At 38.7% G+C, this 8,398-nt stretch overlaps 1 non-coding gene across 1 annotated transcript; it reads right to left on the reverse strand.

Annotated features, from left to right (window-relative positions):
- Positions 1-7,522: 7,522 nt before the first annotated feature.
- On the reverse strand, positions 7,523-7,656 carry LOC142444196 (small nucleolar RNA SNORA51). Its single transcript, XR_012783850.1, has one exon. It is a non-coding gene; the product is annotated as a small nucleolar RNA SNORA51 (small nucleolar RNA).
- Between the last annotated feature and the right edge of the window lie 742 nt (positions 7,657-8,398).

Raw genomic sequence — 8,398 nt, forward strand, 5'->3', positions numbered from 1 at the left:
TTTACTGTTAACCTATTTGTTGCTCCTTTGAATCCACCTACTTCTTAGCAGGAAAAAAAATATGTGACAGCCTCTTCTGTAAAGATTACCTATTGCTGTAAACTCCGTTATGTCTTATAGTGGCTCCATAGGACAGAGTAGAATTTCCCCAAAGGCTTCTAAGGCTATCAATCTTCTACCATTGCAGACTGCCACAACTTTTTGAATTGATGACCTTCTGATTAGCAGCTGAGCAGGTAGCCACTGTGGCACCAGGACTCTTTCTGTACAGATTTAGTTAGATGCCATCCGGTTGATTTCTACTCACAGTGACCTTCCCTATGACAGAATGAAAGGACACGCATTCTCGAACCATTATAACCGTGATAACTCATGGATCAGTTCTGCTGTAGCCGACAGAGTTGCTTGGAGACAGAATGGACTCACTAACAGGTTATGTAGAATGTTAGGCGAGCCTGGGTGCTGCAAATGGTGTAGGAGCTTGACTATTACCAGCCAACGACTAGCAGATGGAACCTGTTCAGAGGAGTCCGAGAGAGCAGACTTGCTCATCCGTTTTTGAAGGTCGCAGCCTTGGCATTTCCTTGGAATAGTTCTATTTTACACATATGGGTGACTGTTGGAATCAACTTGAGGGTAACTACTATTGTGTATATCAATGTGACTAGAATTCAGTGGCCAGGATTCTGAATTGTTTTGTCCTTTTTAGAAGATCAAGAAAAATTAAGAAAAAGCCCTTGCAATTAGAACATTAGGTAATAGAATAAATAAGGTGAGCATGGGCTAAATTTGCTACTTTAGGTGAATCAGAAGGTCTTATAATTTTTGAGGCATGATATGTAGTTAAGAGGAAAGACAGGTTGATCTGATAAATTTAAAGCAGAAAGAAGAGGTTCAATTGTAAAGTGCGCACATGCACAATCAAGTGGGAAAGGCATGATGGTTAAACTACGATTTGTTTATAGTATGAAAACTATAAACAAATTTGCTAAAAGTAATAGATCATACCAACTTAGATCGGAATATGTGTAGAAATTACCTTCTCTTACAATAGAAAAATACATATCTATTGTCAAAGAGATGGTTTAGATTTCATTTCCCACAGTATTAAAAAATAGTTCCTTGTGGATTCAACTGGAAATTAATATAAAATCATAGGTTAACCAGATCTTTTAATAACATTGACTTTTCATATCACTACAAATACATGTTTTTTAAAATAAGTCTTACAATTGTACTATTCAGGTTTATCCACAAAGGCATGGGAAAACAACCCAGAAATATCGGAAGCACTGCAGAAATGGGAATCTCTCTTCCATAGAAGACCACCCACTAGTAACCCCATGTCTGGAATCGGCTACTGATAGCAACATATAGAGATTCTAAATGAGAATCCAGGATCAAAAGTTATAGACTGTTTACTACTGCTATGTGCGTCTTTTGATGTTGTTAGGAGTGGTGTGTGTGCTAAGAACATCATTGTTTCAATATTTCTTATTAAGAGAAGAGGAAAAAAATCTCCTTGTGCCTTGTTGGTATTGAAGTTCCAGGTACTATCAACATTATTTCCAATTGGAGATACTCTGAATAGGAAACTGATTTTTTCAGACTCCAAATACAGAACTTTTGTTGTTGTTGACAAATTATCTTCTAATCAGAATATGTTATATTCTAACAGAAGACTAAGTTATTTATTTTATGGTGACATATCTCTGTCCTGAGGTGATGTGGTAGTTACATAATCTGGTGTCAATTTGAGAGGATTACAAGTGAAGGGTGGCGTCTGGCCTGTCAATCAAGATAGAACCAATGGGACTTCTGTGTGAGCACGGTCTTCTCCTGAGAATTCTGGGAACTCCTGTATTTCCTCTTTGGAGGTTGGAGACACTTCTTTCTCTCTGCTCACTCCCTGAGAGCTGCTCTACTGACAAGACACATGGCACTATGCCCTGGGAGCTGGAGAAGCCACATGGACCTACCCTGATACAACCAGACCTCTGCAGCCAAAGAGGCCATGTAGAGACCCCTGCCAGCACTGATATGCTTCCACCGCCACTGGATCCACAGGACTTACAACGCACTGGCCTGTGATCTTCCGGCATTTGGTGTCGTTGCATGTGTTTCATGAGTCAGAAGAGGACTTTATAGATTGGTATCGGAAATATGGGATAATATCGGATTTATGGACTTGATCTGGACTGGGCTGAGGTGTCAGTATTCAATTGCTCTTGTATATAACGCTCTTTCTTATACACATGTGAGTCTCCTTGGATTTGTTTCTTTAGTCTGCTCAGACTAACACAGGTGGCACACATGGTTAAGTTCTCAGCTCCTATCCTAAAGACTGGCAGTTTGAACCCACCCAGAGGGTCCTGCAAAGAAAGTCCTGGCAATGTGCTTGCAAACGGTCACAGCTTTGAAGATCCTTTGGAACAGCTCTGCCTTGTACACATGGGGTCCTCGTGAGTATCAATGGACATCAATTAATGATAGTTCTCATCTGAGATGTGCACTGGAAATTTATCTTAAACTTTAGTTTCTTTGTGTGTTAGTGCACTGGTCCTTGTGTGACTCACTGTATTTTTTCCATGATTAGTAAATAGGAAATTATGAAATCTTGGAAGCATAGAATCAGTTACTGATGTGTTGATGTCAACTTACGATGAAACAATTTATATCAGAGGGTTTTATTTGGGGGAGGGGTTATTTTTTTTAAAATCATTTTATTTGGGGCGCATACAACTCTTATCATAATCCATACATACATCCATGTGTCAAGCACATTTGTACATTTATTGCCATCATCATTCTCAAAACATTTGCTTTCTGCTTGAGCCCTTGGTATCAGCTCCATATTTCCCCCCTCCCTCCCAACTCCCCCATCCCTCATGAACCCTTGATAATTCATAATTATTATATTTTGTCATATCTTATACTTTCCAACAGAAAAGTGGGTAAAAGGAGACCTTGGCCAGTGTCAGAGGGGTTTGGATAGGGTTTTCAGTGGATAATTTTTCATAAATAATCAGGCCCTTATTTGGAGGCATTTCTGGGTAGACTTGGAATTCCTAACCTTTTACTATTAACCATTTATGCCTCCTAGGAAGTTACAGAGGAGCATAGAATAAGTAGATGATCTGGAATACAAGGTGTATTTATTTAAATAAATCAATTAATATAAACTATTAATATTTAGGAACCCTAGTGGCTTGCTGGTTACGCGATGAACTTCAATCCAAAAGGCTAACAGTTCAAAACACCAGCCATTCCACAGGAAAAAGACAAGATTTTTAACTCCCAGAAACAGTTTTGGTCTCAGAAACTCAAAGGGACAGTTCTACCCTGTCCTATAGGTTTGCTATGAGTTTGCATTGACTCGATGGCAGTGAGTTTATTGATACTTATCATTTTTAAAATGACATGTCAGGATTAAGATATGCTTACATGGGAAAACTCAGTTAACATTTTAAAACAAATCCCATGTGTTAGCAAAAATTCTTCCCCTCCTTTGCTATTAAAGTTGATATTTCAGATTTACCTGGCATCAGACGAGCTTATATGATATTTTGCATGCTAATGGCAGCTACCAGACGTTGAGATTTGAATCTCAGCTCGGGAGCGGTCACAGGATCTTTAGTTCCATATATGCAGACACATTTTAGATATGAGGGAAAAATATTATAAACTTTAAACAGAGTTTTAGTTTACTCATAATTGTGAATAAAATAGTTAAGAGAAAATAAAGGTCATGGTATTTAAGGACTTCTAGTTAATGTGGTGCCGTTGTCTTAAATTGCTGATGTTCACATTCTCCCAGCTGAAATTGTCTTGTGCTGGGAGCATTTGTGAATTTCCTCCTTTATTCTGAGAAGACGGTGTTATATTTCAGTGAATTGCAGGTGGCAGTATACACAGCTAAATCCTGTGTGTTACTGCAGGTAGATGGGAGATTTTTTTGATTAAGAATTTTATATATAATCTTATTTTCATTTTAGCATCCTTCCCTTGTTATCCCTTCTTCTTTTTTGTTGTTAAACTAAAAACATCAAATAAGCTTCCTCAGATAAAATGGTCCCTGTATAATGCATTTCAAATGGAATGTGAGCAAATAATTTTTTTAAATTATGTTAAATAAGATGCATCAGGAAAAGTATAACATTGACTAAGAAGTTTATATAATATTTAAATCGGGATTTGAAAACTGAAAGAAATCTTAGAATTACACCTTAACTAGTGATAGATATTTTTATGTTTCTTCCATTTTCTGTCTTAAGTACTATACAGGTAAATAAATACCCTATAATTGCTAAGTAGTAAAAGTGGCAATTTTCCTCATTTAACATCTTGAAATGTCTTATCAATTGCTTTGAAAGTTTAGGATAAAATTATTTTTCACAGTTCATACCCACCTTAAAAGTATTATATCCATGGCTATGATCATATATATCACATACATATACTCACACACACATACATACAGACATGTAACAAAAGGAAAATATAAACTATACTGTAGTGTCTCTTGGAGATTAGAAACATTTGACATAAGATGTATCGGTTGTTAACAATGTTCCTTTCCAGTTGTTAACAATGTTCCTTTCAGCAAATAGATAGAAAGGGAATCGTGATGGTTGCTCACACGGGTGGCACTGTACATCAGCAAGGTAAGACATCGGCCCATATTAAGTAGAAATCCATAAGTGCCCTGGCCTTCATTTCTCCCTTCACCATTTTACTCACAATTATTAATAAACTAAAACTCTATGTAAGGCTCAACTTTGCTCTTAAAATGTGTCTGTATATACATGGGACCCACTCATTTAGGGCAAGGAAATCAAAGTTCCTGTAACTGCTTCTAAGCTAGGATTCAGATCTCAACTTCTTCTATACTGCTGTTAATATATCAAATATTAAATGAGCTGTTGTGATGCCAGGTAAATTTAAAATAATAAATTTAAGGGAAAATGATGTGTAGAAGTGTGTGGTCGTTATATAATTGTCAATTTAAGGATTAAGTGTGTAGGTGTGCAGTCCAGCCTGCCAATCATGTCATAGCCAATGAGGCTTTTGTGTGGACATAGCCTTCCCCGAAGGATTCTGGGAATTGTGGCACTTCCTCCTTGGAGGTGGGAGACTCTCTGCTTACACCCTGGGAGACATAGCAGCTGACAAGACATGGACCCATCGTGATGCAACCTTGGGTGCTGGAGAAGCCATGCAGAGACCCCTGCCAGCGCTGAGATGTTTCCAATGACACTGAATGCAAGGACTTTTTACCCACTGGCCTGTGATCTTCTACACTCGTTGTCCTTGCATGTGTTTCATGAGTCTGAAGAGGACTTTATAGATTGGTATCGGACATATGGACTAATATCGGACTTATGGAGTTGATTTGGACTGGGCTGGGGTGTTTTCTCAATGTTCAATTGCTCTTATATGTAAATCTCTTTCTTAGACACATATGTGTGTCCATGGATTGGTTTCTCTAGTCTACCCAGACTAACACAAAGTCAGAACTCAAGATGCAAATAGTTCAGTTTCTTTACACAATACCTTTGTTTTCTTTCACATGTTGTGCTTTGTGACAAACTTCAGCATCCCTATTTGAAACCCTCTTTTTTCTTTTCCCTAATCCAGTTGCTCATATATAAAAGAAGAAATTGGGCATTGGGTAGATTCAGAAAAATTCCCAAGATAATGTACCTACTTTCCTTGTGCATCTGGCACTACAAATAAAGTCCGTGGTGAGTAAGCAGAATTAACTCCGTGTTTGTGATTCATTGACTGGGTGTTGCTTTCTCTTTTTGTTTGTTTGTGTTGCCTTCCCCACTGACTTCGTGCCTTTTCTTTTCAATACACTTGAGTATGTTTCAATTTTTGTCTCCTATACAGCTTATTAACTGGGAGTCCTAGTTAATACAACCATTATTCAAGCTTACTCACCACCACTAAGGCTAGTGATAAAGAAAATGAAGAAAGCAATCACCGTCTTCACTCGAAAGTTGATCAAACACACAATCAAGTTGTACTATAATTACTGCAGTTGGGAATGTGAAAGTTGGAAACAAACGGGCAGGCTCAGTTGGAACATATAGCCGCGGTGTAAGAGGCAATGCTGGAGATTGACAGAATTTTGCAAGACCAATAACTGATTCATTGCAAATAGCTTTTTCCATCAGCATAAAAAACTGACTGTGTCCAAGAACCTCATAAAATTGACTACTTCTGAGGGAAGAGATGACAGAGAAGCTCAATGTTATCAGCCAAAGCAAGGTCAGGGGCCAACTGTGGAGCAGTTGTTAGGAGCCATTAAGTTAGCTCCATCCCATAGTGACCCTCTGCACACACACACAAAAACACTGCACTGTCCTATGCTATCCTCCCAATTTTTTCTATGTCTGACCCCATTGATGGACCACTGTCAATCCATCTTCTCAAGGGCCTTCCTCTTTTGTGCCACCCCTCCATTTTACCAAATATGATGTCCTCCAGGGACTGGTCTATCCTGACAATATGTCCAAAGTATGTAAGGCTAAGTATTGCTATCCTTACCTCGAAGTAGCACACTGGCCACGTGTCTTCCAAGATAGATGTGTAGGTTGTTTTAGCAGTCCATGCTACTTTCAATATTTTCCAGCACCATAATTCAAATGCATCCATTCTTCTTGGTTCTTGCTCTTATGCTACATTTTGAAATGGTTGGACACAGACCAGTTCTTTTTGGTACAGTGACACGGTATGCACTCTCTCTTCTTTTGGTGATTCCTGCATCATTCAATATTTTCCCATAGAACCTTTCAACATTGCAACTTGTGGTAGTTATAAATCTGTTGTCAATTTGAGAGGATTATGAGTGAAGGAGTGGAGTTTCCCTGTCAATAAGGTCATAGCCAGTGAGACTTCTATGTGGGCATGGCCTTCTCCTGAGCATTTTGGGAACACTTCTATTCCTCCCTGGAGGTGGGAAAAACTCTCTCTCTCTCTCTTCCTCTCTCTCTCTCTCTCTCTCTGCTCACTCCCTGGGAGACATTGAAGCTGACAAGACACATGGAAGTACACTAGGTCCTGAGCTGGAGAAGCGATTTGGAGCTCCCTGCCAATGCTGAGATGCTTATGATGCCACTAGATCCATAAGACTTCCCACCCACTGGTCTGTGGTCTCCCTCCATTCGGCATCATTGCATGTATTTTGTGAGTCTGAAGAGGGTGTTATAGATTGGTATTGGATATATGGGCTAATATCCGACTTATGGACTTGATCTGAACTGGGCTGGGATGTTTTCTCAATATTTAATTGCTCTTTATTATATATAAAGCTCTTTCCTGTACACATTTGAATGTCCATGAATTTGATTCTCTAGTCTTCCTGGACTAACACACAACTCAAGCCTTTATTATTTTTTCTTCACTTCTTTTTTTTTTTTAAAGATTTTATTAGGGGCTCATACAACTCTTATCACAGTCCATACATATACATACATCAATTATATAAAGCACATCTGTACATTTTTTTTTCTTTTTGCCATGTTGCCCCGTTCACAATACAAACCAGGCACAGACAGGGCTTGGGTTGAGGTGTATACAGGGCACTTACTTTGCCTCCTTTTTCTATACAGTCAGTGCAAGAGCACAGCCTGTGGTAAGCACAAGGAGGCACATCTGTACATTCTTTTCCCTAATCATTTTCTTTTTTTTCTCTTTTCTTTTTTTACATTTTATTAGGGACTCATACAACTCCTATCACAATCCACAATATACATACATCAATTGTATAAAGCACATCCATATATTCCCTGCCCCAATCATTCTCAAAGCATTTGCTCTCCACTTAAGCTCTTTGCATCAGGTCCTCTTTTTTTTTTCCCTCCCTCCCCGCTCCCCCCTCCCTCATGTGCTCTTGGTAATTTATACATCATTATTTTGTCATATCTTGCCCTATCCGGAGTCTCCCTTCCCCCGCTTCTCTGCCATCCCTCTCCCATGTACTTCCTTTTTGGTTTCTTATTTCCAGGTCTTTGCACATTTTATAACAATAATTTACTTCGTCTTCTTGAGCTGCCTTTGAAACTTTGTGTTCAACTTATTGACTTCAGCATTTCTTCCAGTTGCCTTGGCTACCTTATGATTAAGAGCAACTTTCAGGGTCTGTACCGATATCCACTTGAATATTTTCTTTTTCTCCTCCCATCCTAATGACCTTTGGTTTTCTTCATATATGATGTGCTTGCTGACATCCCACAGTTCATCAGATCTTCTGTCACTAATGGTTGATGCATCAAATCTGTTCTTGAAATCTTCTTGAAATTCGGGTGGGATCTACTCAATTTCATATTTTGACTTTCACAAACTTGTTCTAATAGGCACATAGGAAGGAGTACCCCCCAAAATAAATCTGGAA

Source organism: Tenrec ecaudatus, chromosome 3 (assembly GCF_050624435.1).
Source record: "Tenrec ecaudatus isolate mTenEca1 chromosome 3, mTenEca1.hap1, whole genome shotgun sequence".
Taxonomy (NCBI): Eukaryota; Metazoa; Chordata; class Mammalia; order Afrosoricida; family Tenrecidae; genus Tenrec; species Tenrec ecaudatus.